The sequence below is a fragment of the Pelecanus crispus genome, chromosome 9 (genome assembly GCF_030463565.1).
Source record: "Pelecanus crispus isolate bPelCri1 chromosome 9, bPelCri1.pri, whole genome shotgun sequence".
Lineage (NCBI taxonomy): Eukaryota > Metazoa > Chordata > Aves > Pelecaniformes > Pelecanidae > Pelecanus > Pelecanus crispus.
This window is the reverse complement of record NC_134651.1, coordinates 9601297-9607296: the sequence shown is the minus strand read 5'-3', so window position 1 is coordinate 9607296 and position 6000 is coordinate 9601297.

The window sequence follows — 6000 nt, the reverse complement described above, 5'->3', positions numbered from 1 at the left end:
ATAATCTGTGTTGCTAAGAAGCCACAGCTGTGCTTTATTGGTCCACAGTGTAATTCTAACTCGACAGCTTCATTAGAGAATATTTCACATCCTGCTTTACAAACACTTCCTATTGTTTCTAGGTATGATATTCAGTATAACAGAATAGTGGGCAACATACATCAGGATAAACCTCCTGTTAGTCAAAAAGTGAAACAGAAATACCTAATTTAATTCTGTAACAGCATTTCTGACTCACTGAACATGTAATTCTCAGAGATTAATTTCAAGTGTTGATATATTTATTTGTAAAGTAAAATTAAAGGTCAAAAACTAGCCTTCATTACTACTTTGCAGATATTTACTAGGAGGGTTTATAGAAATCATAACTTGAAACAGATGGCAAGTGATTATCTGAAATTCAACCATTACATACAATAGAACACTAGTCATAGCAGGCTCTGCTATAAAGAGTATAGCAGGCTGTACTATAAAGAGTAGAAAAGCAGCAGCAAAAAAAGAGGAAGACCAGAAGAGAATCCTAAGGCCACTGAAGGGACATGCAGAACAGAACTGAAAATTTATTAAATCCTCTCTGCACATCACACCTGACCTGAAGTGTGGGCCCAGGACAGGAAAGGTATCAGCTTTCCAAAATAAAACATTCCCCTCCAGATCAAGTAATGCCACTTGAACGGGCTGAAGTCACTGCCTGTGGGTATTCTACACCATCTATTCCCACTGGAGAAGTGAGGCATGGACATGAAGTGAACAGCAGAATCATTTTTGTGGATGCATCTCATGAGGCAGGAGTAGGGACCAAGTCAGTCTCTCAAACTGAGCTTGCTTTTTCTCTGAGCCAAGAGGTCAGGTAGTCAACAAACATGCTCCTCTCACTTAAGAGCAGCACTAGAGAGCTTCACAAGCAAGATATTACAAATTCCATGAATTGACTTTTTTATTATAAAAATATATATATATATTTGAGGATATTCCCTGGGAGATACAAGTCATGTACAAAACCAAGAAATTTTTTTATATTGGTTATATATGAGGTCAACTAAGGTGAGTACATGGAATATTATAACCTTAAAAGTTATGAATTACTAGGAATTGCTACATCTCATGGTATCACACAGCCCAGAAATTTAAAGCTACTTTCTTAATGGTACAAAAAACCTTACTGCAAACCTTGCAAAGAAAGTCCTCCTTTCTTAGCTCCTACAGTGTTTGTAACAATTGAAAGTCATCTACCATTTGCTGATCTGGTGATATCTGTAATACTTCTCATTAGACTTAAATAGCTAACTTGAAATAGTCATAAACAAGTCACGCTTGGTAATAGGAATTCTAAATTAGGCAGCTACAAGACAAACAAAAGCCTGTACTTTGTTCTTGTTTCTTCTCTTGTGCACAGGGAAGCGATTGTGCGCATAGCCTTTGATTCACAAATAAGCAAGAAAATTTCAGACTGAAATTTCAGAACGCAGCCTAAAATACAAGCACTTGCTTGTATTCACTGCATGAGTCTGATCTACATTTACTTTCAAAAAGCTCACTTTTGCAGAGAAGACAATGTCTCATTTTTATTAACAATTGATTTCCAGTTACCTATATGTATGGCAACTAATGTGCATATTTTTAATATTTGCAAGCAGATCTTGAAGAGAGTTTCTAAAAACTCACAACCTCTAGTATTTTCAGAATGCTTACAGAGTGCAAGAATAATTAAGAAAGCCCATATGCAAAAATAATACACAGTTAATATTAATGTTGAGTTCTCACTCTTGAAAAGTAAAATTTAAACTATATTGTCACAGGCAATAAAGAAATAAAAGGTCAGCATTTGACAAAAATGCCAACACCAAAAAAAAAAAAATGCTTTGGAGAAAATAGCAACAGCCTCAGCAGGCATACAAAGGAGTTATTCCTCTACTTGTGAGAGAACAGGGGCATGAAAGAAATAAGATTTTTTTCAACACTTTCAGGATAACACAGTAACATTTGAAAGGAGATGGTCTTTCATGTACTAGGATATAAGAACAAGTTCTTGGTTTACCTTAGCCAAACTGTGTTCAATCATTGGCATTGTTACTGACCAAAGAAACTTATTCTATTAATGAAATAAGACAAAATATGTGAGAAAACTCAAGTGTAGCTGATGAGAGGACAGTGCAATTCAGAAAGGAGTGTGTGAAAACAGCTCTAAGCTATCCTTTCCACTTCACTGACCATGAATCAGCCCCTTGAATTTTTTATTGGCTGCTAATGACTCCAAGGGCACTTTATGTTAAGGTGTGAACAGGAGGGGGAAAAAGAAAATCCTGGCCATGCTGTGTACACTCAGTTCAGCCTTTATAGATCAACCACAGCTTGGCAGGGTTTCCAACAAGGCAGCTCATATGTGGCCCAGGTAACACCCTCCCTTACAGGAAAGCACCGGTATTTTCCAATTCTACCAGGCATTTTACATAATTATAGGTAATTCTTCCTTACCCTGACCATGCAGTAGCTACACCGTGCCAATACCACAGGCTGCTTCACTCCTGGAAATCCTCATTCCCTCATCTCTGCAGGTTGCTCTCTGACACTGATCCCTTGGGACAGACACACACATTTCTCAGTTCACTTTTCCACTCATGAACATCTCTCCATAGGAAGGAATGGTTCAATTCACTCTCTTTACAAATATGCAAGTTTAATTAGTTAATAAGCATGTTTCTTAAAGCCTGAGATTTTGGCAGTTGCTCTGGTACGTTATCCTACCTCAGTAACTCCCCTGTAGCGAACTTTGGGCCTCTCACTGCTAACACCATCTGTGACAGCTGCTTTTTTTCCTCAGTTATGCTCATACTATCTGTGCTGAAAAAAAATCTGCCAGTCCTTGCGAGTCTAAGTACATGCCTATGTATTTATTCAAGTAATTTTTATTGATCTCAGTTGACAATGCCATCTTTCACATCATTTCACTGGGGTTTCATTAACATGAAGTACCTGAAGCTTAATGGGAAAGAGTCAAGTTTGGATCAAGACTTCCTTATTTACAAGTTTTTCAGAGTGAAATGGAGCAGCAGTGCATTTCAGTGAATACAAAATTCAGAGTGCTGCCTGATAGACCGATTTCAGACAGTCAGAACATTGTCACTAGAAAAGCTGTCTAAGGCCGCTCTACTCTCTTCCTAAAGCCACCAGGAGACAACATAGTGAATTACTGCTGGACTACACTGATAGCAAACTAGTATTTCTTTTCCTGTGCTGGCTCAGTTACTCTCCTCAGTGAGTAGAAAGCATAGTCAAGATACAGATAGATACAGATATTTGAAACTCTACCACTTATCCTCTACACCCAGGCCTAACACTTACCTCACCTGTGCTGGTGTGCAGAAATACCCGTTCTCCCCTCCACGTGTTTGTCAGCCACATCCTGGTCTATTACTCCGTACAAATTGCAGACACGAGCAAGCTGCTGCACCCCTTTCCCTCAGATACCAGCTTGTTAATTCTCTGGTAATAAGCACATTTATCGAAGCTCTCCGCAAGCAATTCAGAAAGTGGTTAACTCATCCCTACTCTTTCACTTGACCAAGATTTATTTGGTGTTCAAGAACAGTCCGTTCTAAATGAATGTGTTCTTGTGGAAGGAGACACAAGCAGCGTTATAGCACTGGACTACAAGAGTAATCCTGATTTATTTTTTTTTATAGAACCTCTGAGGAGAAATATTTCTGACAATAGCCATCATGCTATTGTCAGGCAACTTAACCTCCACAGCGGTAGGTTACTCTGCCCTGAACTACAGGGAAGATTTAGTTTAGCTTTAACTACATAGGACAGACTGGCGCTAGATTTGACTTGACATCCCAGCTGAACAGGCAGAATCTACTAATTAGTGCGACAGTACATCCAAAGGATTTTCTGTGTACCAGAAGCCAGTTTTGAAATAGAAGCAGTGTCATTTACATCCCAAGAAAGTAAGTGCTAAAGAAGCTTCACAGCAAGCATAATTGATGATTTAACAATTCTTTGCATATAAAACCTTAATTAAGATGCTTTGAGAATCAAGAACCTCTTTGTAAGAGGCATTTATCATTACCAGCTTCTTTTTACTAACTGGTCACAGATACCATGCTGTAGGTGCTCACAGAGTTTTTATTAAGCAAAATTACTACCCCACCAGCCAAACTAAGCTGGTTTAAATAGTTGCTATAAAAAGTGTGAACTCACCACCTTTTTAGTTATACTGCAGACATCCCCAAACTGAGAGTAAATAACTGAATTTTGAAATACTGCTGAATTACAGAAAAAAAATAGAGACATTGCTTCTCTGATGAGGAACCTGACAACCTAAGCATGTGGACTGCAAAACTAGTCTACTTTATAAACATATAATGTTAAAGCATACATGTTAAAAGCATGTGTAAACTGAGTGAATAAGTACATCTTCTTCTATAATAGACACTTGTTACTTGTTTTTGCATACTTACAAAGGAGGTAAAAAATAAATTTATTAAAAAGAGTGCTTTTGATTGCATCACAGTAGCTTGATATAGGAGAGGGTGAATGCCTGTTTAAAAAAAACCAATACAGAGCATACTGATATCCGCAATGTGCTGGCTATTAGAAACAGAGATATAGCTTTCAGCTCCTTGTAGAACAGGCCAAATGCTAATCACTGTCATTGATGTAAAATGAAATTAAATCCACTGAAGCCAAAAAGAATACTTGCAAATATATACAAAAGAGAAGATTTATATAAATGTAACTGAAGTGGCCCATTATGCTAAAACATTATCTTAGACAGTAAAGATAGAAGAATGAGCTCTTAATTGTCCAAGGGAGCTGAACTTCTGATTAGGTCTAGAAGTAATTATCTACTAGTGCACCTACATTTTTTAATTTTTGAAATTACAGCATTTTTGCAGTATTAGAGTAGAAAAGTCTATTCTCTGCAGTAATAATACACATCAAAGAATTAGGAATATCTTTTAAGAGCATACTCCTAATACCTTAATTTTAAGAACTTGCTTCCTGAAGGTTTCCAAACTGTGTGATAAACAAGGGGCTAAATGAAGGGACAGTAGCATAATCCTCTCTAAATGGGCTTATACGATGCTTCAGTACTTCAGATGAGATCATTCCAAAGCTGAAACTGCGTGCAGAGGCCACCTCTAGGTCAGGGACATTAAGTTATTTTGCAGTCACACTGTTACTCCACTACCTCATCTGCTGTTGCTATTGTCTCATAAATGGCAACCTGCTATTTTTAAGGAATAAAAATAAGGGGGTAAACATATTCTACTCTACTGTCTTAAAAATAGGGTTTTATTCTAGCAAGTACATACACTAAGACTCAGAATCCTTTGTTACCAAGATCACGCAGCGAAACAGACACAGAGTGAAGAATTTTGGGTCAAGGTACAGCATAGACCCTTTGTTGCCAAAGTGCTGTAACAGCTCTACTTTAGTCTCCATTCATTGTAGAAAGGACTCAAATCTTAAGGTTGTGGCAGAAAAATGACATAATAAATTCAAGGGTATCAAATATTTATACTATGGTGGGAATCAAATGTTTGTATTGCAGAAAGTGCTAAATCTATCCTGGCAGCATTCAGAACAGTGGCTTGAGAGAACTCAAATAGGTCAAGAAAATAAGTCCTAAAATTATTTTTTAATCATAAACTATCCTGATCTGTTGTTTTCAAACCTGCCAACCAGTATATGTTTTTATTATTTAATACCTACAGCTCTAATCACAGGCCTGATGAGAAAGTAACAACAACGTGCTTCAGAACAAATCCAGGTCATAACCCTCCATCTACCTCTTTTTACTTTTTTTGTTCCTTTCATTCTCTGCCTCACCATCTTGCTACCCTTTTATGTAGTAGAATCACGTATAATGTTATGCCAGGATTAAATAAATTTTAGAATTTCATGTTAAAATTTTCCATACTTTTTACATAGCATTTCAGCAAGGCATTTAACAAAAGAGCCAAAGAAAAACAAAAATCCTAAAGAGAATTA